Source organism: Ceratotherium simum, chromosome 21 (genome assembly GCF_057802395.1).
Source record: "Ceratotherium simum simum isolate JZ-2026a chromosome 21, ASM5780239v1, whole genome shotgun sequence".
NCBI classification, from domain to species: Eukaryota; Metazoa; Chordata; class Mammalia; order Perissodactyla; family Rhinocerotidae; genus Ceratotherium; species Ceratotherium simum.
Window position 1 is genome coordinate 45845575 of NC_141920.1, and position 27894 is coordinate 45873468.

At 47.1% G+C, this 27894-nt stretch overlaps 1 protein-coding gene across 3 annotated transcripts in view; it reads left to right on the top strand.

Moving 5' to 3' along the window:
* Positions 1–2789: 2789 nt before the first annotated feature.
* The window catches only part of RIN2 (Ras and Rab interactor 2), a 215702-nt gene continuing 190597 nt past the window's right edge, over positions 2790–27894 (top strand). For 2 of the 3 annotated variants that reach the window (XM_087445667.1, XM_087445674.1), the window contains exon 1: positions 3508–3588. The gene's annotated coding sequence lies outside the window, so the exon portion shown is untranslated. Of the gene's footprint in view, positions 3138–3507; positions 3589–27894 lie in introns of those variants that run through there. The other variant, XM_087445668.1, reaches the window with a different exon arrangement.

Here is a 27894-nt window from a genome sequence, read left to right on the forward strand (position 1 = left end):
ACAAAGTAATACACCATTTTAAACATTCAGACAGTTCATAAACATAAATTTGAAAAGTTAAAGTCCCAATAATCCCATACGCCAGAGATAATCATTGACTCCTCTCTTTCAGATTTTGGAACAAAGATACAAGTAAAAACATAAATAAAATATGTATCCGTGCCAAATGCCCCTTCCTGTTAAGAACTACCTCCCTCTGGTGAACCACACCTTTGGAGAAGAGATGGGTATTTCTAACTACTAGATAAGTCCTAACACTAGGAACTAGTGAATTATCCACTCATACTCTAGACCTGTCTCCTGGGGGGTTTGCGGATCGAGCAAGGCGACATCACCCAGTACCAACGCAGACAAATGAAGAAAAGAATGGCCATAATTATTACCATGAATATTCTACACCTCAGTCCTGGAGCACAAAACCACTCTTTGCACGTCACTTTATGTGCACAAGACACTCACCTCTACTTGCCCTGCTCAATAGTGGACGGAAACAAATGGCTGAATTGCCAGCTCTGGGCGATGCTTCCAGACCAATGCTGCTTGGTTTACTTTAGACGGGAAATAACTTCATTAGAAAGGACGTTTTCTTGGCTAGCTGGTCCTCAGCTGGCAAAAGTGTCCCCAGAGCACTTGTGATCTCTGCAGCTGACTGGAGTGGCTACTTCAGTCTTCAGGGACCCTGGGGTGGAAGGTTAAACCTGCCAATTGGGAGCTAAGTCCATGAGGATCCAGGGTTCATCATTTTTGTGTTTTTTTCCTGGAGTTTTCTCTGACTACCTGTTTTACATTGTAGCCTCCTCAGCACACTCTCTTTCTCTTCCCGGATTAATTTTTCTCCACAGCACATAACATCATCCACGCCATATATTTTCCTTGTTTGTCTGGCTCATTGCCTCCGTTTCCACGATTAGAATGTGAGTTCCCTGAGAGCACGGTGTTCCCTCCTTCTGGTTCACGGCTGTAGCCCTGCTGCCTACAGCAGTGCTTGGCACATAGTCGCTACTCAATAAACAGTCTTGAAAGACTAGCGTCCAAATCCATCTCTGCAGTAAAAGATGTTTTTCTGGGGGACGACAAAGCCAAATGGGCCCCAAATTCTGGAATAGATGGAGTCTGTGGGGCCACCCGTGGGGCAATGTCCACAAGACAAGGAAGTTTTCAAGAGGGTGAGTGGAGGGGCCAGCCGGGTGGCATAGTGGTTAAGTGCATGCTCTCTGCTGCGGAGGAGGCCCGGGGTTCAGATCCCTGGTGCGCACCAAGGCACCGCTTGTCAAGCCATGCTGTGGCCGCATCCCAAGTAAAGTGGAGGAAGATGGGCACGGATGTTAGCCCAGGGCCACTCTTCCTCAGCAAAAGGAGGAGGATTGGCCACATCCCAAGTAAAGTGGAGGAAGATGGGCACGGATGTTAGCCCAGGGCCACTCTTCCTCAGCAAAAGGAGGAGGATTGGCAATGGACGTTAGCTCAGGGCTGATCTTCCTCACACACACAAAAAAGAGAGTGAGTGAAAAGAGAGAAAGGGGAAAGAACAGAAAGGAGCAGAGGCCCTACAGCCTCAGCATTTACCTGGGGTGCTTTGTGTATAAAACAGAATCGTTCTGGGGCTAAAGGACAAAAGAGGGAGTGACGTGGGGCTAGTTCTGCCTCTGTACACCCTCCCTTTTGCCCATGTATCCAACCTTTCAGGAAATCCTGACAGTTCTCCTCTCAAAATAAATAAGAATCCAACTACTCTCCACCTCCATCTATGACCTGCTGGGGGCCACCTTCATTTCCAGCCTGGATTATGTGCACAGCCTCCTAACTTGTTCCCACCTTTGCCCCTGCAGCTGGCTCCCAGCCCGGTCAGACTCCTGGTCAGACTCCTCTTTCAGCACTGCGCATCAGATCATGTCACCCTCTGCTCAAACCCTCAGAAGCTTCCACCCACCAACTCAGAGCCTTTGACCCTAAAGCTTCCTCCAGGTCTGTCCTCACCTCCCTCAGGCCTTTGCTTCCACCCCACCTTCAGGAGGCCCACTCTGACCACCCACCCTCTTAATTCCGCAGCCTGCACCGGACGCCAGCACTCCTCCGCCTCCTTATTCTACTTTTTCTTTTGTTCTCGGTCACTGACCTTTTCTAACATCCCAGGTCATAGTGGACGTTCGCGGTTTACGCTGTCTCCTGCCCCTGCCCCTGCCCCAGAACGTCAGCTCCCCAGGGGCGGGAGATCTTTCTGTTGGCCAGCGTCTCCCCAGCCTTAGAGCGGGCCTGGTGCATAGCACCGGCTCGATTATTTATTGAACGGGCGACTTCGGACAGAAAGAGAAGAGTATTGGGTTATGCTTTCCTGCCAGCTGAGCTGATTATAAATGATAAATAACTCTTGGGATTTTAGAAGACAGGATCCACCACCAATGAAAGCCCGTCTCTTGGGCTAGTGGTCTGGAGCAGAACAAAAAAAGAAATAAGGCCTTTGTCCATTGCCTTTTTCTGCTTCTGTCCAAAACAGGTGTCTTTGAGACTCTTTCTGCGACACCAGCTACCTGGGCAACTCTAACACTGTCAGGTATTTCTCTCCGAAGGTGCTCTCCCCAGAAGGGAAGCGGGAAAGCTTCAGCAGCTCACCAGGGACCCGGCCGGCTCGGAGGAAAAGGCGCCTGCTGGTTCCTGGCTCCCGGCTTCCCCGCCTGCCGTGTCGCCCTCCCTCCGGGTTATAAAGGGCTCCCAGCGCAGCGCCAACCCCCCTCCCGCCTCCCTGCCGCTCTGGCCCGTCGAGCCCGCGCGGGCTGGGCGGCCCTGCACACGCAGCAACCAACCCAGGCGGCCCCCTTCCCAGCGAGGATGAAGCACAACACCCCGCGGGGCCGCGGCAGCCGCCCAGGCCCCTGAAGCGTGTCCGAGGCCGGCACACAGGGCCGGAGCCCACGCGGACCTCCCCGACCCGGCCGTTCCAGCCCGCGCCGCTGATGTGGGGTCGGCGGCTAGGCGGCGGGCTCGCTGCGGGCAGGGGGTGCGCACGCATTGTGCTGCTCTGTAGTGAGGGGAAAGCAAGGAGACAGGGAAGAAAATCTCCGAGAACAAAACTCTGGTCCTCCCCGGGGAGTGCAGAAGAGCGAGGCGGCGGCGCCGAGGCGGGTCGGGAGCCGGTCCAGGCAAGTTTGCTCTGGGTTAGATAAACTCTCTCTCCCTCGCTGCAGCCCGGTTCCTGCTCACCGGGTAGGACCTGAGGCTGCACGCCTGGAGGGGAGGGGCGGGGGGTGGGCGGTACAAGAGGAGGGGCGGCCGGACCCCTGGTCGCGCAGGCGCTTTCCTTGCTCTCTCGGATCGCTCTCGCCCGCTGCCCTCCCCGAGCTCGGGAGGGTGGCTGGGGGAGGGGGGATGGCTAGCACTGGAGCCGAGGGAGGGCCGGAGGCAGACACAAAGCCCTTCCCTCCCCTCCCCCTCTGCCTCCCCTCCCCTCCCCTTCCTCCTCCCCTCCCCTCCCCTCCCCTTCCTCCTCCTCCTCCTCCTGCTCCTCCCCGGCGGGGAAACCCAGCCCCGCGCTAGTCCGCGGGGCCACCGGTCGCCCCCGCCTCCAGGACCTGCGGGGAGGGCCTGCGCGAGGTAAGGGGCGGTGGCACCAGAGACCCCACCCCCTGTGCCCGCACCCATCGTCTGGGGAGACTCTGGGGCGCGGGCGGGGGCTCTGCGGGGTTCAAGGCGCCGGGTGCTGCTCCTCGCACTTCCCTTCTCTCTGGAGGAGACTTGGGGAAGAGAGCGAGCGAGCGAGCGTCCTCAGGTGTCGTGGGGACTGATGGGGGAGGGGGCGCCGGGACGGGGGCAGGGTGACATTCGGGCGCTGCAAGGCGGCCGCTGGTCCAGGCAGGGTCAAGGGGTATCCTCGGCTGATCTCTGCGGGGTTGGGGTGAGGGGCAGCCGGAGGGTGCAGGCGCGATGGCTCGAGGTGTGGGCGTGTGCATGCGCGCAGGAGCAGGAGGAGGTAGGGACCTTTGTCGAGTTCTGCCTGCGGGGACGTCTACGGGGTGTCAGGTGCGCCCCGCGCCTGTGCGCGCGGGCCGGACCCGGGGTCGCACAGCCCAGGTGCCTAGCGCAGACCCGGTCGGTGCGCCCAGCCGGTGCACGGGGGAGACGCTCGGGCCCGAGATTTCTCCCCCGGGTGGAGGAGCCCCGGCAGGAGGGTCGGTGAGTCCGGGCAGGGGGCGACTGGGCTGTCGCGGTGATTGATGACGGCGCCGCAGGCGGAGGAGGAGCCCCGGGTTCCTGCCGGGAAGGAACGGGGCCACATTCCCACTTTGAGGCCTCCCCGCCCCCTTCTGGGCTCGGCCTCCACCCTTGGCCTCGGCTCCCAGCAGCGCAGCGTCCACACACCCGTCACCCGGCCCCCCTCGACGGCCGGGGGACAGCAGGGTTTGCAGAATTCAGCTTTAAAGCCTGTGATATGTTGCCAAGAAATACAGGGCGAGACCGCCCCCTGGGCCCTAAGAGGCGCCTCTCTTCTCAGAGATCTCAAATCCTTAGGGCTTTTCTGATTCAGCAGAGGAGGCCTCACACAAACCCGGCACACGGTGGGGTCTCACTTTCTTTCAGGCTGAGGGTTTCAGCGCGTTGCGGTTTCTTAGGAACATGCTGCCATCAGTAAGGAAACCTCAGAGCACTCTTCGGCCAACAGGACTTTGTAAATATTGCAGCAAAAATAAACACTTGGCCACACTCACTATTAAGAAATAGTATGTTAATGCAATATTAAAAAAAATCAAATTTAATGTAAACAATCCATGATGAATAAAATGTCATAAAGATGGGTGTTGTTAAGACCCTGCCTCATTGTGCAATAGGAACAGTGGTTTCCAGTCTCCCTCAGTTTGGTCCCTATCTGGGGGTTGATGAAGGTTGACAGTGGCTTTCCAGTGTTGCAAGAGATTAGCAGTGCCAGCTTTAGATTTGGTCATGTTTTTTGCCTGTAGAGCTTTTATAAATTTTTTACGTAGTTCACATATGGGAGAATGTTTTGATAAGGGTACACGGAGGTGTACATTTTTCTTTTTGCCTCAGGCTCCAGTATATCTCTAGAACACTTGTGCATTGCCCACGCTCTGGCACTTCTGTAGAGGACATTGGCCACGGATTGTGAGGGGCCCTTACACTTGGAACTGGAGAAGAAAGCTGGTGGTTGACAGGAGGTTTGGGGTTTGGGGACTCTGCTCTCAGCGGTTTGAGGCTGGGGACAGTGCTACCAGAATCTCCTTTGTCTGGAGATGTTTTCCTGGAGACAGATTGTCTAAGTAGAGAAGGAGAGCTAAGATAGCCCACACTGGACCCCATGAGGGGCAGATGGGAGGAGGTTGACTCCCTTTGGGGCTGTGGTTTGTGCTGCTTGTGTAGAGAGAACTTCTGGGCACCACTCTTATCCCTCCACTCTCCAAATTCAAGGGTCACTCCCTACTCCAAAGAGGAGTTCCATGCTTCAGAAACAACTTCCTTGCCAGGCTAAATTCTCTTCCTCTGCTTGGAGGAGATAGAGAACTCATTTCTCCTGTGGGCAAGGGCATGCAACACTGGAAGGTCAGCCTTCGCTGGGCCCATTCTTCACATACTCCCCACATTATATCATTTTGGCGTTAGGTCCCACTCCCCTGGTACCTCTAGCCCTCCTAATGATCCTTCAGGTTTCCTAATAGCTTCAGCTGGGAAGGTTTCCCTGCCTCCCTCCTCCTTTCTCTGGTGAGGCACCCCCTCAGCACCACCAGAATACCTTGCGTGTATCACTTACGAGCAGTGTGCGCTGGACCCCAAGGTGGAAAGCCAGATCAGAGCTCTACTGCGCAGCCCTCAAGGAATAGGTGTTAAAAGAATGAAGAAAAGTATCCCTTTGTAAATGCATCTTGAGGCATTACAGAGCAAGAAGTGTATTCTTAGCAGATAATCATATTTTTATAGCACTTTATAAAATGCTTTTACGGATAATATCTCAGTTGTTTCTCACAACAATACTGTTAATTCCATTTGGTAGGTGAGAAAACAGGCCTGGAGAGGTCAACACACCAAAGCTAGAACCAGGGCTCCAGGTCCAGTAATTGTTTCGCCGAACCACAGCTGACTTGCTGGAGGTGGCTGGCTGTGCTCAGAGGCTCACCCCATGCAGTATTTGTCTAGAGCAGAATTTACCAAGTTGTGTTTTAGGATGCACCTTTACTAAAGAATTACTAAAGAGTTACAGTGGTAAAATATATTAGAGAAATGCTAATGTTAAGCAGTTTTCCACTGCAGGACTTTTCAGTGCCTTTATTATTATAATGTGTACTGGGACTCTTTAGGGTGACGCCATAATATGGAATGTTGGCCAACTTCATTTGGCTACGGAACACTCTTTCTCATGAAGCATCTTCTGGATCCGACGTTCCAAGGAGTCCACTTGTTACCGCCCAAAAGGGGGGTTTGTCTGTCCGCCAGGAGACATGTCAATAGTCAAGAGGCAAGGTGGCAGAGAGAAAGGACTTTTTATTACAGCCTGCTAGCAAGAGGGACCATAGCCGACTAATGTCTGAAAAACACTGTCCTAGTGAACAAAGACTTCAGGCCAGTTATATACAGTGATGATCTCCGGGTGGGGGAGGCAGCTGATCTCCTGGTGGGGGCATCCATCTGGTCTTAGTTCCTGATAGTCTTTGGTTTTACTGGATATGCATCAGAGACCAGGGCAACACCCTATACCCTGATCTTTCAGTTGTCATTGATGATGGCTGTCAGCCTGGGCTCTCTGCTAGGGGGTCATCACATTCCTAAGGAACTCAAGAGAACAAAGTTATCAACTTATAGCAGCTGGGAGGGGCCATAAAATCCACAGAGCATGTCTGGGCTAGTCAGAGGTCATTCAAAGTTACCATAGGGTTTCTTTTCTACAATATGGCTTCCCTCATGTCAGCCTTGTGTTGAGCCAGTATCACACTTTGGGAAATGTTGTTTAGTTCACCCAAATGTTTTTAGTTTACCTTCTGACACCTGGGCAGTTTCCGAGGAACATTGGTGCTTAGGATAGTAAAAATGTATATTCTGGACGTTAAAAAGGCACAGTAATCCCCCGTTGTAAATTTAGGATAAATTGTTGGTTTGCCAGCTTCTGTGAGCCTGATTAACATGAGTCGGTTCTCCAGGGTTTGATCAGATCTGAGGGAAATGAAGGAGTCGAGTAAACAATGCCAAAGGCCCTGGAGAGCTCCGTCTTCGTGGTGCCCAGAAGCCAGCAGATCTCAACCAGCCTTCCCTGAGGAGCCCTCAAATGCAGCTGTAGATAAGGGACGGCAACTTAGGGGTTCTTGTAGTTACGGCACATTTTGGTCGATCGCCTCCATTGAATAGGAGAATACACAGTCGTCTCACTTCCTCTCTCCCTGGGATCTGGCAGTGTGGATTCTGTAGGGTATCAGTGTCCACATTTACTCGTGAAAAGGTAGCAACAGTCACTCACTGGGCACCTCTGACCTGGAACAAAGGACTGCTGATGTCAGCCCCCAGTTCGTATGCACCTGTTGTTTGAAATCAGGTGTTTTTAAAAAAGAGTTTGCCTGCAACCTACTATTAGGCACTTTTCACGGATCAGTAGCCCCTCCTATTCAGGCTTTATTGCGTTTAACAGAGGAGGTGAACAGGGGAAGCCTGAGTTCGTATTTTAGGGATTCACAGGAGAGTTGTGGGCTAGCGGAGGAGCCTTGGAATGGTGATGCTGCAGTCAGAGGCACGGCCTGGGGAACTGAACGTCCACCTGCAGACATTTCTCAGTCTCTAGGGCTGAGTGAATTTATCTCAAGATTTGTTTCACAGATTTTTCTAAAGCATGGGAAGTAAGAAGTCTCTGAGATGTATATTGATAGGGTGGTGTCACAGAAGTCAAGGACAGTCAAGGCGAGGAGTGTTTCGAGAAAAATGGACCTATCAGTTGGTGTGTGTGTGTGTGGCCAAGAAGGAGAGTAGAGAGGAAATCCTGTGATTTTTTTTTTTTTTCTTTTTGTGAGGAAGCTCAGCCCTGAGCTAACATCCATGCCAATCCTCCTCTTTTTTTTGCTGAGGAAGGCTGGGCCTGGGCTAACATCCGTGCCCATCTTCCTCCAGTTTATATGGGACACCCCCACAGCATGGCCTGACAAGCGGTGCATCGGTGCCTGTCTGGGATCCGAACCCCGGGCCGCCAGCAGTGGAGTGCGTGCACTTAACCGCTATGCCACGGGGCCGGTCCCCCGGGTGTGATTTTTAACTGTCGAGTTTAAAAGTCCTGTGTGTTACCTGGATAGCAATTTTCAGTAAGCAGCTGGAGACACAGGGAGTCCTTGGAGCACTGTGGGGACCCAAGTGGGAGTTGATGAACTTACCTAGGGGGAGGCCCCAGGCCAAGCAGAAAGGGGACAATGCAGGGGCCGGGAAGAGAAGTGTGACACAATCCAGAACTTTCACCCTGCTTGTTATGGCCAGCGTCTGTTGTGAGTGGTCAGGGCTCAGGCTATCCCAGAGTGTGAGGTATTGTTAATGCCATCCCTGGGAAGTGTGGAGTGTCAGCTGCGAGTGCAAAGGAAACCACACACCTTAATACAGCCACTAGCAAACCGGCTCAGCAGCGTTATCACATACTGAATGAATGGATTAAGTGACTTTGGTTTTTTGTAGTAGAAACTGTTTTTAAACTTGCTAATGGTTTGGAGAAAGTCTGAACAGAGACATTGTGTAGAAGACTCTCAGAAAATAAAGTTGGATTTTTGGGGGGAGCATAGGTTGAGTCTATGGGCATTCCATCCTGTGTGAGATGTCTTATTCTGGTCAAGAATCTTTGGTGGCAAGGAGCCCCATCAGTAATTTTGAATACCCCCAAAAGTTGTAGGAAAAGTTATAAAGGTGTGCTGATTTGTGTTTTGAAACCATCTATAAGAATGATGTGTGTGTGTGTGGTGATGGGTTGTAATTAGTATTTTGGTGGTGAACATGATGTAATCTATGCAGAAATAGAAGTACAATGATGTACACCTGAAATTTTTACAATGTTATAAACCAATGTTACTGCAATAAACAAAAAATTAAAAAAAAAAAAAAGAATAAAGAGCTCTTACCACTCAACAATAAAAAAAAAAAAGAATGATGTAAGTGATGTTGCTGAGCTTCATGGTGTTCGAATGAGAAACTAAATCAGGTGTTCTATTTATTACTGCTGTGAGCTGATCTCTCGTTTTTGTTTGACATGACACGTGGTCAAGTGATAGTAAATGAAGATATTAACATGTAATCCCCCACTGGCCTGAAATTCTCAGAAGTTGAGCATTTTTAAAATTAGACTTGTTGGAAACATTTGTATTTTACAATTTTTAATGAATTAAGTCTATTTTAATTGAATAGGTTAACCTAGTAAATGAGATAGACATTTTATCTGTTTTTCACGTATATGGTTTTATGTGTTTGGTCAGGAATACAAAATACAAAAATCCAAACAATTAGGGTGGTTTAAATAGCTAGATGAACTTTATTTGCTTAATAAAACATTTCTTTTCTTTATTGAAGAAATCACCACAGATTTTTTTTTCCCAAATAGCTAACACCCCATCGCATTTAAGTCTGGTTTGATTACAAGAATACTTTTTAAAAATGAATTGAGGCAGATGTGTCTCCTGTATAAGCAAGGGGCACCCTCACGGGTCGGATTGCACATGAACTATTGAGTCCCAGGAACTCAGCCAAGATCCCACACCTCCCCGCAGGGCTGAAACCAGAAGCCGGGTCTCGGAAGACCAGTCTGGGGTCTGTCTGACTTCAGCACGCGGTGCCAGGAGAAGTGAGATGGCATCTAAACAACACTCCTCTTCTACTACCCAGACTTTCCCTGCCTAAATGCTGAGTGTTCCTGACTTTCTGTCATACAACTTTAACGTTTTGTGTCGTCAAGTGTTTGTACTTTTCCTTTGGATTTCTTTCATGGCTCCTTTGCTCAGAAAGCCTTTCTTGCATCCTCAAACAATTAGTCATTTATATTTTCTTTAATTCTTATGGTTTCAGTTTTACAGATTACTGTTTAAATGCATTTGGAATCATTTGGTAGGGAGCTGATGAAGTAAGAATGCAGCTTCTTTCTTTGTTTTCCCCACTTTCTTTTCCCCCCAGGCCCAGCGTTGTTTGGGGAATAAGCAGGCCTCGCCCCAGCTCTGTAATACTTGCAGGATTTGGCAGGGCAGGTCTCATCCACTTTCCGCCCATTTATCTTTCTTTTTCCCTCACATTTTCTTGGCAATGTTCACCCTTAATTCTTCCAGTTAAATTTTATTCCATGGGATTTGTTTGGAATTATATTAAGCCTAGACACTGATTTGGGAAGACCTGGTGGATAGTTTTTGATCCTCCTCTTCTAGTAAACCACAAATTGAATTAAATCCTGCAGGCACTGGTCGTGCATATTCAGACCACACTTATTTACCCAGAGGAAGGAGGCGCAAACCGGACTGGTTCTGCAGAGACACAGCGGCTCCCAGTGTCAGCACTGCGGGGAGATGTGGGATCCTCTGGGAGTGTGGGATGCTGGCTGACTCCCGGAACTCCGAGGTTCCTTTGTGATCTGACCGTCAGGTGCCCCACAGTAATTCCTGGCCTGAAGGGCCCTCCAACCTAGCAGGGGATACTTACAGGTACTGGCGAGGGCAAGCCAGTGCAGTCATGGCTGGACTAGGGAGACACACTTGTGCTGAGTTGGAACTTGAAAACCCCTAATTAAAGTTCTTCCTTATTTTCCTTTGCAGTTATTTTTCTTCTTGGCAATTTAGTGATCCCAAGGAGAACAAAGACAGAGGCTTGTGTCTTTAAAAAAGATGTTTATCCCTCATCTCTTTATTAAACAAGCATAGGGATGGAGGTGCTATTTAAGAGGCTTCTCTAGCTTTTGACAACTGTGTGTGTGAGAAGGAAGGAGACTCCACCCCAGAACAAAGGCGAGGGAAGGAGGGAGGGAGTGGGGACGGATGAACAGACAGGATGCCCCCAGCCCAGGTGATGAAGGTGCTCCATTTAGGATAGTTGCCTCAAAGCTTCTTATCCTCTTAATAGGGTGAGGTCTGATGTATGAAGTGGCAGTCAGGCCTGACAGCTCCCTGTTCTTCCCCCAGCGGGGGAGCCCTCTCCTGGCCATCTGTCTGTAGTTTGGGATTCCTGTCTTAGCACATACTCGGTATTACAAACAGTTTTTCTCTGGGCATATCTCATACCCTAATTATGCCTAATATTTTAAGCTAATGTCTTTCCTTAAACAGTGGACATGGTGACCTTAGGCTACATATGTGATCTAAACAATATGAGTGACCTCTTTACACTGTAATGTTGGCTCAGGCGATCCCCCCTCTTAAAGTCTGTTTTCACAGGGCTCTGGTACCTGCCGGAGCTGGTGTCATTTCAAAGAGCAGGAGCCAGGAGAGGGCATGACCTCTTTCTATTCAAGGGGGACGTGGTTGCATATAGAAGGGGCACTTGATCCTGTCCTGGGTGTCAGAAAAGGATTCACAGTGGAAGGGATTAGTTATGACGGATGGATTATTTGGTGATAGCTAGTAACAAGTGGGTTTTGGGTGGGAATGTCAGATGCAAAGAATGAGAATCAAGAGGAGCATGGTGCATTTGGGGGAAAAGAGGGCGCTGTTTGTTATGGCTCTACTTAGAATGCGAGGTTCCCCACTTGGATTCTGTGAAGCGGGGAGAGAGGAAAGACGTGGTCCAGACCCTCGAGGGCTTTCAACCCAGAGAGGGAGGCAGGAGCTGTACATTTGGGACAAGAGGAGGACAATTTAGGACAGCATCATGTGCTAAAGAATCAGATTGTGTGGAGAGATGGGGAGAGTCTGGAAGGGAAACCTGTCATCCGCTGCTCTGGGTACCACAGCCCCGTCACAAAGGAATGCTCAGGTCCTGCAGGGATTGTGCCCTATTTTTGATTAAGTAGAATCTCAGCCTCCTTTATCTATAACAGGAGATAAGGGGTGGTCTTCACAGAAAAGTTCTGGAGACAGTGGAGGACCCACCAGAGTGGCTAGATCAGCGGCCAGCTTACTGGAGTAGTTATACCCCTGCGTCGGTCAGTCTTTGGCTAAGGGCAGCCCCAAGCACTTCCAGCTCTGTCTATGCAGCAGGCAAAGCAGGTCCCATAAGCCCGAAGGCCGTCCTTCCACAGAGAGACACAGATGCTGGCTGTGGGAGGGAAAACAGTAAAGGGATCTGAGGGGATACGGCAGAGCACTGCCAGCGTCTGCCCCTGTCTGGGATGCTTGGTCTCAATCTCTCAACCTTACAGAAGCCGGCAGAGTGGACAGTTAGAAAGAATTAGCCCTCCTTCATTTCTTGTGACCTCTTCTTGTGATGGCGTGAGGGGCAGGAGTTTCTTACTAACCCTCTGCCACGAGCGATCACATGTATGGCTTACTGGCCGTTAGTGGTCACACTGGCCCACGAGAAGCCATCTTTGATGCTTCCTGGCCACGCTTATTCCCCGCAGTTCTGCTGCGGATTTTTATGCCCTCAGACCTTATTGGAAATATTCAGTACACTCACAGGATGCCTATAAATATGTAAATACTCTTCTTGGAAATAGTTTGCTTTTTGTTTCTATTATTGTTGGCTACCGGTTCCTTGAAGAGTAACTGATGAGGTGTAGGATGGAGGACATTGAGAACCTTGGGTCTAGGAGATGGGAGAACATTAAGATCTGAAGGAGAATTTCTTAATCACGTCTGGAAACAGCAGCATACACCCTCACTGTGCAGGCCAGTCATTTGTCAAATCCTTACTCCATAAGTCCACCTAAGCATCTGAGTGCATAGGCACCTCCTGCGTCCTTTCTGCCCCATCGTCATCATCATTGTCCCCTCCTCATTTCTGGAGGTTGCACAGGCCCTGCCACTGGCAGCATAAGATGGCGGGATATGCGAATTGTTTCAAACTGGCCAGTCACAGGAGGCTTCGGAGATAAAGCGCATTGTTATCAGGGGTTGCAGTTTAACATGCAGATCCTACCAGTGATACCACCAGTAAGAATTCCATGCATATCTATTCTGAGCATGCAGCAGCTGGAATAATGGTTGAGACAGAGAAACCAGAGTAACATGGCAGGACCATGTGGAATCAGATGAGATTTTAAACATGGTTCAAGATCTCAGGAGATATATCATGGTAAGGTTTAATTTGAACTATTGATATAAGGTGGAAATCAATCTCTTTTAGTTTTTTCTCAGGTATTTTTCATTTAGTTTAAGAATTAAGGGGCCAGCCTGGTGGCCCAAGTGGTTAAGTGCACGCGCTCTGCTGCGGTGGCCCGGGGTTTGCTGGTTCGGATCCCAGGCGTGCACCGACGCAACGCTTGTCAGGCCATGCTGTGGCGGCGTCCCATATAAAGTGGAGGAAGACAGGCACGGATGTTAGCCCAGGGCCAGTCTTCCTCAGCAAAAAAAAAAAGAGGAGGATTGGCAGATGTTAGCACAGGGCTGATGGCCTCACACACAAAAAAAAGAATTAGGAAATCATTAAAACGATAGTTGTAAGAGAAAAAATGATCAAACATAAGGATAAAAGAAAATGAACATGACAAAAGAAAGAGTAATGTTTTAGCTACTATTTTCCCACGAGTCCGTTTAAACTTCTGGGTCTTAGTTGGTCTTTAATATTCTGAGGGATTCTCTATACATCCCACGAAAGATGATACAGTGAAAGCATGAAAGGCTTGAGGGAAAGCTCTACTCAGTTCTTCCAGAGAGAGGAAAAGAGCCTCACAAGAATTATGATGCTTTTATAAAATTAATATTCTAGAAACAGAGATAAAAATCAATAAACACAGCAAAATAGTTGTTGAAGGTTGACTGAACTGAAGGTACTGTACAGCTCTATGATTAAGTATTATTGAATTTAACAAAACTGCCTTTGAGGAAACATTGTTTTGGTGAGTGCTGGAAAAATTGACAAAGGTAAGATACCATTTGACTTCAAAACATTTTTATACACCATTTGAAAAGCCCAGCACAGAAGCAAGGAGAAAGCCCTCTGACTGATAAAGCATTTTCCAGTAAACCATTTAAACAGAAAATTTCTGCAAATGAACGTTGGTGACGGAACACAATTCGCCTTGCCCTCAGTCTTGAGGAAGAAATGTGAAATCTTGTTTTTCTTGTAGAGTTCTTCGACTCAGCCACCACCATGACCTGTAACCCACTGCCCCTGCCCCTGGTTGCTGTCTCCCTTCTGAGTCACATCCTCACCTGTCTCCTTCCCAGCTCGGATTCCATAGTCTGGGATTATAACCCTTCCTCTGCATAAACCTTAATTCTCTTGCCGGTCTGTCTCAGGTACTCCCCTGCCTGAAGCACGCCTCCCCTAGACTGTGCCTGCACCGGGCAAATGGACATGGCTGGAAAACCACAGCCTCGGTAAGGGGTTTATGGCCGTTGATCTCAAGGAGTCCTACTCTGTTTTATTAATCCATCCACAGACTTTGTAAAAAATGACATTCATATATATAGGAGTGAAATAAAGTTTTGGAAATTAACACTTACTACTCTGATATTTCCTTTTCTCTTCTCTCTGATCCTATCCTATTTCGTTTACTTAAAATGTGCTGATGGTGACCTCCTAAACTGATTTCACACCCCACTCATGGGTTTTGAAAAAAGATGCTCTGGGTTATTATTTCATGCTGATTCCTCCTTTCCCAAACCTCCCACGTCCTCCCACGCTCGTCACTCTAGGGTAATGACCTTACTTCTTATTTCATTGAGAAACTGGAATTAATGAGAAGAACTTCCATCACTCCCGCCTTAAAACTACCAACAGCCCTGCATCTGTCTTCGTATGCCCTAGCCTCCTCTCCTGCTACAATGGATAAAACACTTGGGCTCCTCTGTGGGGTCAGCCCTTCTGCTTGTGCAGTGGATGCCAGCTTCTGTCACATAAAGGACATTGCTGCAGCATTTGTTCCCTGTCTGTCCTGGATCACCAGTTGTTCCTCTCTCTATTGGGTGATTTCCATCAGGTACACTCATACTGTAATATGGCCCATTTTTAGGCGACCCCCCCATCTGCCTCCAGCTCCTACTTCTTTTTTTTTTAAAGATTTATTTATTTATTTTCGCCCCAAAGCCCCAGTAGATAGTCGTATGTCATAGCTGCACAGCTTTCTAGTTGCCGTATGTGGGACACGGCCTCAGCGTGGCCGGAGAAGCGGTGCGTCGGTGTGCGCCCGGGATCCGAACCCGGGCCGCCAGCATCAGAGAGCACGCACTTAACCGCTAAGCCACAGGGCCGGCCCTCCAGCTCCTGCTTCTAAACCTCACTTTACAACAGAGCTCTTCACGGGGTTTCTGTGCTCCCTGCCTCCGGTTCCCTTCCTTCCATTCTTTCCTAGATCCACTTGCATCAAGACATTGTACCCTGAACGGAGCTTATCAGTGTCACCTATGACCTCCATGTTGCCAAATCCAGTGGTCAGTTTTTGGTGCCCATCTCGTTTGATCTTCCAGCAGCTTCTCACACAGGTACATGCCCTTCCTTCTTACAAATACTTGGCTTTCAAGACCATGCTTTCTCTTGCTTCTCCTACTTCCCTGGGGGCTCCTCAGCTGCCTCTGATAGCTTCCCCCTCGTTGCCATGATCCCTAAACATCGGAGCACCTTGGGGCTTAGTCCTTGGATCTCTTCTCTTCCCTACTGGTGCTTCCACTAGGTGGTCTCATCCAGCCTCGCTGCTTTATTTTTTTTTTAATTTTTTTTATAATTTTATTTATTTTTTTTCCCCCCAAAGCCCCAGTAGAGAGTTGTATGTCATAGCTGCACATCCTTCTAGTTGCTGTATGTGGGACGCAGCCTCAGCGTGGCCAGAGAAGTGGTGCGTTGGTGCGCGCCCGGGATCCGAACCCGGGCCGCCAGCAGCGGAGTGTGCGCACCTAACCGCTAAGCCACGGGGCCGGCCCGAGCCTTGCTGCTTTAAACCACCTGTGTGCCACTGGTCTCCAAATTAGGGGCCTCCACTGAACTGCAGGCTCTGTTGGATAGCCGATGGCCTTCTTCATACCTCCACTGGGTGGTCTCGTAGGAATCTCAAACTGAATGTGTCCAAAACAAACTCCTTGTCCTCTCCCCACACAGCCATGCTCCTCTCCTCCTCTCATCATTTCCGCATCTCAGCAAATGGCGCTCTATTCTTTCAGGTTTTCAGGCTCAACACCTTGGGCACTCCACCCAGTCCCCGGCACTGCCAGTATCTGCATCTAAACCGCCAGCAAGTTTTATCAGCTCTGCCTTCAAAATGTATCCCTGATCTGACCACTTCTCCCCATCCCACCATCCCCACCTCAGAGCCCCCAGCATCTCTCACCTGAATCTTGCAGTGTCCTCCTACCTGGTCTCCTTGCTTTGTTCTGGCCTCCCTGCAATGTTTTCCTCCACAGCATACTCACAGTGATCTTTTAAAGACGCGTGAGATCCTCTTGTTTCCCTCCAGTTTCCATCTCACTCAAAGTGAAATCCACAATCTTCTCCACAGCCTGCAAGTCCCTGTATGATCTGGGCTCCTTACCATTCTCACCTCACCTCCTACCACCCATTGCTCACTCGCTCCAGACACACCAGCCTCCCTGCTCCCCTCTGGGCCTCCACACTGGCTACTCCTTCATCTGGGATGTGCTCGTTCCAGATATCCACGTGACCTGTCCCTCACTTCCTTCTGGTCTCTCCCTGAACGTCACTGCAGAGAGGGTGTCTCTGACCACCCCATATGAAATAGCAGACCTACCACCCGCCCTCCTACTCACTCCATCCCCATGCCCTGCCTTATTTTTCATCAAGCATTTATTTTCACCTGATATGTATTAGGAAAGTCGGGGTTATGTCTGTTTTGTTCCATGCTGCATCCTCAGCACCTAGAATAGTGCTGGAATATAGTAGGTACTTAATAAATATTTGTTGAATTAAACAGTTAAGGCAGAAAGATTCTTGAAGGCTTGGGTAGAGTACCTAAAGAGGCCAAAATATCCCTTTGGGCTAAAAATAAAAAAGCATTCTTTGTTCTAAGGAAGCCTTCAAAAGTTCCAACAGGAGACGTTTCGCACCGACTCAAAGCCCCATGGCTCACGCCAAGGAATTGGGAAGAAAATGGGTTACGGAAGTACTTTCCTTTTATTGTTTTCCCAACCCCTGGAAAAAATTTCTGCAAGAGAGATTTTTTTAAAGTACAAATACATGTAGTGTTCAAAGTTAGAGAGGAAGACATTTGGAAATTTAAATGCAACCTCCAGAAAGATCTGAAGGATGGTGCTGAGGGACTGTGATGCTCTAAAGCTAATAAAGGACCCAGACCCTTGACAGTCACTGAAATACTCCCAAAAAGAACTTTCTCTTTCAAATGCTGGTTGCTGATGTGGAGGATCAGAATTGGCCACCACTAAACGTGTCTCTTTGCCTTGGCTTGATTATTTTTAAGAACAAAAGACTCTGAAAGAAACTTTGGCCTTCCCCCTAACTGCCTAAAAGAATTTAAGATAAAAGTCCTGTCCCCATGACAGGCCATCACGATAGATAGCTCTGGGTATCAATAGACTGGGAGGGTCCGTGACAGAGTAGGAGGGTCCTTGATAGACTGGGAGGGTCCTTGCTAAGCCCATTCTTATTTGTTTAGCAAACATTTGCTTGTTTCATCTCTATGTGAATTGTCTTCCTCCCCTTTGAAGTCCCAAACCACTACCCACAACATCTTCCTTTGTCTTTAGCTGAAGATGGTATTTAAGATGAGAGCCTCTGCCATTTTGTTGAGTTGCTCAGTTTTCCTGAGTCTCTCCCATGTATACATATTATAAAGCTTTGTGTGATTTTCTCCTGTTATTCTGTCTCATGTCAATTTAATTTGTAGCCCAGCCAGAAGGACCCAGAGTGGGTGGAGAATATTCCTTCCAACCCATGTGCGTGACTGGAGGAGCTGGCAACATAATTAGTGGGGTTTAATGCAAAATGCGAATGGGGGCCCCTTGTTCAAAAATTATTAATAATTTCAAGATGGTATCAGCAGAGCATTAAACCAAGAGTGGGGCCCTTCTGAACACATGGCCTGTGTGACTACATGGATCGTGCACTGCAAAGCTAGCTCCCGAGCCATGCAAATCTCATGTTACGTGTTGCATGAGGCATAAGCTTCCACTGACAAACACTTCAAGATCACAATTAATAATCACACCAGCCAAGCTAAGGGCACCAAGTGCCCACGTGGGGCAGATGCTGTGCTCAGGACTTCACACATACTGTTCTCGTTTCGGAATCCTAATAAGCCTGTGAGGTGGTTACCTGATGTATCATCCCAAGGTACCCATAAAATAGTTTTTTTCTCCTTTATTTTTTTCAGATTGTAGAAACTGAGGCCCAGAGAGGTTAATTAACTTGTCTGTGATCACACAGCATGAGGTGGAAGAGCCACAGTTCAAACCAGGTGTGTCCAACACCAGGAACTCTGCTCTCAGCACTACCCTATAATATCTCCAGACTATCTCTGCAGAAATGTGAAGGTGTACTAGTTTCCTAGGGGTGTCATAACAAAGGACCACCAACTGAGTGGCTTAAACAGTAGAAATTTATTGTCTCAGTTCTGGAGGCCAGAAATCTGAAATCAAGCTGTCAGTAGGGCCGTGCTCCCCATGAAGGTGCTCAAGAAGGAGCTGTTCCTGCCTCTCTCCTGGCTTCTGGGAGCCTCAGGTGTTGCTTGGCTTGTAGATGCATCACTCCCCTCTCTGCCTGCATCCTCACAGGGTGTTCTCCCTCTGTATCTTCACATCGCCTTCCCTCTGTGCTTGTCTATGTTCCAATTTCCCCTTTTCATAAGGACACCGTCATACTGGATTAGGGACCACATAGACACCTCATCTTAGCTTGACGAAATCCGCATAGACCCTATTTCCAAATAAGTGCACATTCTGCGTGGTACTGAGGATTAAGACATATCTTTTGGGGGGGACATAATTCAACCCACAACAGGGTGTAAAGTAGAGTCTGATCAAATATCCAGGAAGTGTGACCAACGAGCACAGTCAGAAAGTAGAGTCAGGCATTTTCAGTAGTAAATAGTTAACTCCACCATCTAAGTGCCTGACAGGAATCACCTGTCTCCTGCCTGGTTCTGCCAGGGCAGGGATCCTCAGCACCGTCATAGGACCGGGTGAAAGCCGAGAATGGGCGCTAAAGGCTTACGGAGATGGACGAGCGAAGTGGCTGGTTCTTGACTTGCTTTGGAGATGTGCAGTCCGTTAACCCACCATGGCTGGTTCCAGTGGTCTCTTGGCGGCACCGTTAGGTGCCGCAGTGTCTGGAGAGATCGGCGCTTAGTGAACCGCAACTTCTCCTTCCCGCTGGCTTAGGGTGTGCTAGACGCCAAATGACTGTGTTTGGGAGCTGAGTAATAGAACTTCAACATTCTTAATAATACAGTGATTCTGATCACAGTCACTTTAAAAATAACATCATGGAGTGTGATGATAAAATGTATTTTATAATATTATATAACTATGATAATACATCATCTACATACAATAAAAATAAAAGGAGTACGTGTAGCTTTCTGTAACACTTGTGGCCATGCCCTTGCTTTCCCCTGGCCAGCACCATCTCCATGACCTGGAGGTCCCTTCTTTCCGACTGCGAGTTCTGTCCTGTGGATCGACTGCTCTCATGCACGGGCAGGATTTGGAGGCCTTTTCAGGCTTCTGTCTTTTTTCTCACAGAAAATTGGTAAAGGCAGAGCTTCAGTTCCTGAACTCAGCTTACATAATGCATCTAAACCGACTCCAGAAACGGTTCTCCCTTCCTGCCCCCAGCAGCCAAGAACAGTCCCTGAGGCAGGAAGGAGAGCCTGGGGATTGCTTAAGAGGCCTGGGCTGTGGAGCAGCACAAAGCACTCAGCGGAGCCAACCCCGATTTTGTTTCCAGAGGAAGTCAGATAGGAATGTGGACTGGGCACATTGTGTTTTTCTTGGAGCAGCATGTGATAAAAGCGATATTTTTGCAACTAGAGAAGTGGGAAATGATCAAGAGCCAGAGATTGCAGAAGATGGGAGAGGAATATTTAGTCAGGAAAAGCTATGATTCTCCTTGTCTTCTGCCACTGTGGCACGGGAAGGAATTGAAAGGGCCTATAGAAAACCATTCCTATTCTAGAAAAGGGGCAGAAGAGAGTGAAACCCATGCATTCATTCAAGTCTGAGTACCTACTGTCTGTCAGGCACTGACGGGGGCTGGGGTACCCACTTCTGTGCTTTTCTGGATCTTCATGGCCATTGTCACGTCTTGTGAGGAGGATGATAGAATAGGAGTTTATCTTAAAAAGATCACCCTGACTGCTGGTTACAGAAAGGATTTCAGTGGAGCAAGAGAGACCACATGGGAGAAGATTGATTGTTCAGAGTGTGGCTCCAGACTCTAGGGAATAATTGGAGGGAAAATTTGGAGAATGGCCCAGCAGAACTCAGTGATGGATTTGATGTGAGGGATGTGAAGAGAGACGCCCTGGGCTTCTCGCATGACCACTTGGGTTAATGGAGGCACCACTGAAGGAGATGGTAAATCTGGGAGCAAAAGAAGGCGTGACAGAGTTCCACTTTGTAAATGTTAAGTTTGAGGTGCCTGTGAGAAGCCAAGCGAAGTGTGAAGAAGGGGCTGGCTCCAGGATCTGGAGCTTAAAAGAGAGCTTTGGATTGTAAATACATAGTTAGCCATTTTCAGTTTATACAGAGCCAGGGGAAGATAAAATTGCCTACAGAAATGGTATGAAGGTGTTGTCCTAGGGTAAACTTACGGAGCAGGATGGTAATAAGTGCAGAATTTTATATTTCGAAGTATGGCATCCAAAGTCTGTGAAAACATTGCAACTCAAGGGTTGGCTGCTGATTCCTTTCACTTGGCCGCATAGCTTCCCTTCAGACAGAGCCCCCTTGAAAGTTGGGACTGGGAGCATTTGCGTCTGGCTCCCTCTAACACAGAGGGTTTCTGGGTCTGGAGAGATGTTCCCTGGGGTTAGGAGACCACTTGATTTCAGCAAGAGACTGTCGATAGAGTGCTGGGGTGAGAGCACCAGTAGTCGTCATGAGAGCCAACATTTATTGAGTCCACGTGTGTGTCACTGCAAGGCTTGGTACAGTCCAGGCGCTATCTTATTAAATGCTTATACCAATCTTGAAGATGGGTCCTCTTACTATGCCCATTTTACGCTGGGAAAACAGAGGCTTGGACAGCATAAGTAACCTGCTCAAGGTCAAGCTCATCTGGGGGAACAGGGTGTGGATCCAGGTGTACCATTGACAGAGCCCCAGCTCCTCAGTGCCAAGCTGCACCCATCTCCACAAGGCAGCAGTCTAAGAAACATTTCCATCACGTGACCCACCGCCGGGTAGATGGGCGTGGGACTCAGTGCATCCAGGAGCCCATCCTCCACGGCTTGTCCAAGCCTCCAGCTCAGCTCCTGCCACAGCTGCAGAGAAACGCCCCGGAAATCTGGTTTTACAGTTTTCCTCAGAAATAGAAATACTATTACTAACCAATATTTTTGTGATGTTTATAGTTTATTAAACACTCCCAGGTATTCTCAAGCCTCAATCCTTCCTGTGCCCTAAAGTCCACCATTAATCTCTTTGCAGTTAATTGATGAACTAGGAACAGGGAAGGAGGTGGAGGCACAGGTCAAGGGGGGGACGTGTCTTCCCCCCCATCTTTAACTGGCTTCTCTTTTATTTGGAAGGCTGTGTGGCTGGTGGACCACCAAATTCTCATCCTTCATTAACAAATAAGGAATTTCAACTAAAAGATTAGTTACAGGTTTTTTTCCTCCTTTTTTATTATTTCTAATTGTAAAATATAACAAAATTTACCATCTGAGCCATTTTTAAGTATGCAGTTCAGTGGCGTTAAGTACTTTCATATTGCTATACAACCATCATCGCCATCCACCCACAGAACTCTTTCCCTCTTCCCAAACTGAAACTCGACCCATTAAAGGATAACTCCCCACCCCTCCCCCAAGCTCCTGGCACCATTCTGCTTTCTGTCTCTGAATTTGACTACTCTAGATACCTCATCTAAGTGGAATCATGCAGTATTTGATGAACAAGTTTATTGGCTTATTTCATATAGCATAAATACTATATAATTATGACATGAAATAGTGGCTTATTTCACTTAGGATAAGGTCTTCAAGGTTCAACCATGTTGTAGCATGTGTCAGAATTTCCTTCCTTTTTAAGGCTGAATAATATTCCACTGTATGTACTACCACATTTTGTTTATCCATTCGTCTGTCAATGGACACTTGGGTTGCTTCCACCTTTTGGCTATTGTAAATAATGCTGCTATAAATATGAGTGTTCAGATATCTCTTTGAGATCTTATTTTTAATTCTTTGGAGTATATGCCCAGAAGTGGAGTTGCAAGATCATATGGTAATCTATTTTTAATTTTTTGAGGAATTGCCAAACTGTTTTCCACAGCGGCTGCACCATTTTCATTCCCACCAACAGTTCACAAAGGTTCCAATTTTTCTACATTCTTGCTAGCACTTATCTTGTTTTTTGGTAGTAGTCATTCCTAATGGGTGTGACATAGTATGTTATTGTGGCTTTGATTTGCCTTTCCCTAATAATTAGTTATGTTGGGCATCCTTTCATTTGCCTGTTGGTCATTTGTATATCTTCTTTGGAGAAATATTTACTCAAGTCTTTTTCCATTTTTTAATCCAGTTGTTTGTTTGTTTTTGTTGTGTGTTGTAGAGGTTCTCTGTATATTCTGGATATTAATCCCTTATCAGTTATATGATTTGCACATATTTTCTCCCATTCCGTAGGTTGCCTTTTTACTCAATTATTTGTGTCCTGGAGACACACATGTTTTTAATTTTGATGTAGTCCAATTTATCTATTTTTTTTGTTGCCTGTGCTTTTGATATCATATCCAAGAAATCATTGCCAGATCCAATGTCTTGAAGCTTTTCTCCTGTATTTTCTTCTAAGAGTTTTATAGTTTTAGCTTTTATGCTTTGGTCTTTGATCCATTTTGAGTTAATTTTTGTATGTGGTGTAAGGTAAGGGACCAACTTCATTCTCTTGCATGTCGATATCCAGTTTTCCTATCACCATTTGTTGAAAAGACTGTCCTTTCTCCATTGAATGGACTTAGCAACCTTGTTGAAAATCATTTAACAATATATGCTTGCATTTATTTCTGGGCTTTCTATTCTGTTCTGTCAGTCTTTATGTCTGTCTTTATGCCAGTACTACACTGTTTTGGTCACTGTAGCTTTGTAGTAAGTTTTAGAATTAGGGAGTGTGAGTCCTCCAGCTTTGTTCTTCTTTTCCAAGATTGTTTTGGCTATTCAGGGTCCCTAGAGATTCCATCTGAATTTTTGGATGGATTTTTCTCTTCCTCCAAAAAGACACCATTGGTATTTTGATAGGGATTGCATTAAATTTGTAGATCACTTTGGGTGGTATTGACATCTTAACAATATTAAGTTTTCCAATCCATGAATGCTGGATGTCTTTCTATTTATTTCTGTCATCTTTAATTTCTTTCAATAATGTTTTGTAGTTTTCAGTGTACAAATCTTTTGCCTCCTTGATTAAGTTTATTTCTAAGTATTTTATTTTTTTTGATGCGATTGTAAAGGGAATGTTTTCTTAATTTCCTTTTTGGATTGTTCATTGTAAGTATATAGAAACACAACTGATTTTTTTGGGTTTTTTTGCTGGGAAAGATTTGCCCTGAGCTGACATCGGTTATCAATCTTGCTCTTTTTTTTTCCCTCCCCAAAGCCACAGTACATAATTGTGTATTGTAGTTGTAAGTCCTTCTAGTTTTTCTCTGTGAGCCGCCACCACAGCATGGCTACTGACAGATGAGTGGTCTTGTTCTGTGCCCAGGAACCAAACCTGGGCCGCCAAAATAGAGTGTACCAAACTTTAACCACTAGGCCATCAGGGCTGGCTCAAAAGCGCAACTGATTTTTTGTGTTGATTCTGTATCCTGCAACTTTGCTGAATTCTTTTATTAGTTCTAACTCTTTGTGGAATCTTTAGGGTTTTTTAACATATAAGATCATATTGTCTGTGAACAGAGATGATTTTACTTTTTCCTTTCCAATTTGGGTACCTTTTATTTCTTTTTCTTGCCTAATTGCTCTGGCTAGGACTTCCAGTACTGTGTTAGATAGAAGTGGTGAAAGTGGGCATCCTTGTCTTGTTTCTTAAAGGACAGGAGGGAATGTTTTTTTAATCCTTGTTTCTCCAGCATTAATGGCAGTGTTTTGGTATTTTTGTTTGTTTGTTTTGTTTAAATGCAGAGCTGTGTGCCCAGGGACTGAGGATACAGGCAGAGGCTGTGGAGCACCTAGAATTCCTGAGAAGGCTGGGAAGGGAAGGAGGCTGATGGGCCAAGGGCTGGGGATGCATTAGGGGAACCGCAGGGCTGTGGGGAATCAGCATGTGACTGAGATGTGAAGTGGGGGCTACACCAACCACTGGTGGCCTGGTTCACAGAGCTTCTTCCCCTCCAAGCCCAGGGGACCCATTACCCTTCCTCACACCACTTGGCCCCTTCTACCTGTGGCTCCCTGCTCACTTGTCCTGCTGGCGTCTTTGCCCCAGGCCACTGAAGAAGGTAGCTGGCGTCCCATGCAGTGGAGAGCCAGGGAGGAGTAGCACCAATCTCACTTACAAAGGAGAACAGTGTTTTTGGAACCTCAGCTCTGCATTCCTCACACATTTTCCCTTTAGGACAGGAAGTTTAAAATTCCACACTCCAGTTACCATAAAACTGCACCCCAGGGATTAAACAGGCTTCTATAAATTGTTAATTAGATCTGACCCCCACATAGCCTCGGGTTCCAGGAAATGACCATTTGAAACTAAACCCTTAAGTAAACTGGGGCTGTTTTTACTCATAGCAGAAACATTCGCCAATACTTTTCCCTAACTTTATATTTGTTTCCCAGCTGAGAACTGACCTTCTTTATAATAAGGGGATTTCCTGTTTGCATGAAATCTTTCATTTCTCTGGTGCAGTTTTCATTCCATAGGAATTCAAAAATACTATGAAAAAACAAAATGATCAGGTGGAGCAAAGTCTTGCTTTGTGGCATCCCTGGATTTTTACTTTGCCTTTTTTTAAAGTCAAATTTCATTCTTTTAGAAACAAACAAAAACATAACTGAGTGCTGGGAGGCTTGAGACCTATGATTACAGTCAACACGTCTACCATCCAGTCTTAGGCAGTGTGATTTTCCTCCAAATCTAAGGAAATTCCTAGAAAGGCAAATAATGCTACCAAAGCTATATTTCCAGTAGAAAAAAAAATCATGTCTCTATTTGGGGTCTACCTGAATATATTTTCATTCGTTTGGGAAGGAAAAATAAAGTGCCCTGATATAGAAGAGATAACTTTAGAAATGTAAAGAGTATTGCCCCTGAGCATTTATGAATTTATAAATTGTCTACATGAACATGCTTCACTGCCAGGTATTATAAAAAAGGTATAGTATTCGGTGTTCAAACAAGATGGTGAATTAAAGTTGTGTGAGCATTTACATCAACAAAAAACTTTAGATAACAAAAAGACCGTTAAAATCATTGAACCCTGAGACAGGCAGGAAGCTAGATATGAGCTGGGAGCAAGGTCACTCCATCAGGTGCAGCGTCTTAATTACTGGGCAGCGGCTCTTTGGACGGGCAGCACCCCCCCCAAGCCCGACCCTGACTGAGAGTAGCCCCAAGCCTCGTTATACCTCATTGGCATTGTGGTCTTGACCCTCCTTGTGGGGGATCACCACCATGACAGTTCCGGAGATGCCTATGTAAGGGAAAAATCTCCCCTCCCGACGTGAGGGTGGAGACATTGGCCCGATTGGCACAAGTTCCAAGACCTCCACCCACCCACCCAGACCCAACATTCCAAAGTCACCGACCACCACAACTTTGGTGCAGTGCTCCCCTGGAGCCTGCCTGCCCCTCCCCTTGGGGGTGTACTTTTGCTTTGCTAATAAATCCTTCTCTGTTAAAACTTCTGCGGTGTGTCTGCTCTCAAATTCTTTTGTTTCTGTGGACCAAGAACCTGGGACCACACTGCACTGAGCTGACTTGTGCCAGTGACAATCCTACCACCTAATTTTACAGGAAGAGAAACTAAGTCCTAAAAAAGTTAAATTATGTGCCCAAGTCTTGTAACTAGCCACTTCACATTTTTGGCCTTGTTAGCTGTGTGCTAGCACTGTGCTGTGTGGGGCATTTATTTAGATGTTGCTAATTAGGTTTGATTTTAATCTCAAATCATTAGTTGCTTTTTTTTTCCCTTCCTGGAGAGAAAACAGTCTTACCTAGAAGGAAAGACATTTAGTGTTTTTGTTTATCTTTCTGAAACATGCGATTTTGTAAATTATGTTTGTACTTCTATAACTGAGTTATTTTTAGCCATTTGGATTTTTTTTAGTTTGTTGCCTCCAATGTGTTTGCTGCTTTAATTTCAAACTGATAATTTTCTAATTTTTTCAAATTAAATAAGTAAAAATTTAAGTAAAGAGAAAAAAGCATCATCTAATTTCTTTCTACTCTTGATGTCACAGAGGACGGTGTTATATGAAAAAACTTGGCCATAAACCACTGAATAGAAAGGTGATCCAGAAGAATTGGACTCTGAATGTGAAGAAGTTTGAGAGACCCTAAGCAATTAATTTTGCTTATAGTTGTCCTTTTTTTTTTTTTTTGTGAGGAGAATCGGCCCTGAGCTAACATCTGCCAATCCTCCTCTATTTGCTGAGGAAGACTGGCTCTGGGCTAACATCCATGCCCATCTTCCTCCACTTTATATGGGACACCACCACGGCATGGCTTGCCAAGCAGTGTGTCGGTGCGCGCCCGGGATCTGAACCGGTGAACCGCGGGCCACCACAGCAGAGCGTGTGCATTTAACCCCTTGCGCCACCGGGCCGGCCCCTATAGTTGTCTTTTTATGTGTATGCCCAAGGGTGATATATGATTTATAAAATATATTCTAATTAAGTTGAATAGACCTCTTTTGATGAGAATAAAATAAAACTTCTGTGATTAAAAGAAAAATGGTTCCCACTATGCTGGAAACTACTTTATTCCATTTAGGGTCCGCACACAGTTTTGTAAAGTAAGTGCTTTGATCCCCGTTCTACAGATGGGTAAACAAAGGCTCTGAGAAGTTAAGATAACTTGTCCCAAGTCACAACGTTAGTAAGTGGGGCCAGAGCCAGGATTTGCTACCAGGAGTGGCAGGTTGTAAAGCCCAGCCCGACTTCCCATGACACATCCCAAACACAGGCCTGAAGCCACATCTCCGATTCTTAGCTGGGCCACATGCTGGGCAGGGAGAACCCTGAGCCCCTTGGGGACCAGGGGCTGAGGAGTCCCTGAGCTCCGGCGGCCACTGCTGGGGCCACACCAAGCAATGGAGTACTTGTGCAGGTGACCTTTGGAGCAAAGGATCCATTCCGAGAGCTGGGACCTCAGAGCACCCCTTGTGGGGTGAGGAAGGAAACTGAGGCCAAAGGAGCCACAGGAGTTGCCTTGTTAGTGACTAGGATTGTGTCCCAGGCCTCCCGACTTACTACGACTCCGGGGTTCCCCTTCTCCTCTCTTCACAGCCAAAGACCAGCAGTGGGGGATATGGGTCTTGGATTGGGAAACACTACAAAGTCAGAAGGTAGAAACATCAAAAAGAATACTGTAAGTAACTTGAAAGAGAAAATAGGGCCATGCAGCTGAGCCAGGGAGGCCGCTAATGGGAATGTTCTGGAGGATCCGTCCATTTGGATCACCATGAAGGCATAAAAGGAGATCTGGTGATATTCTCTGCAATTCTGGGTCCAAAGAAGCAGTG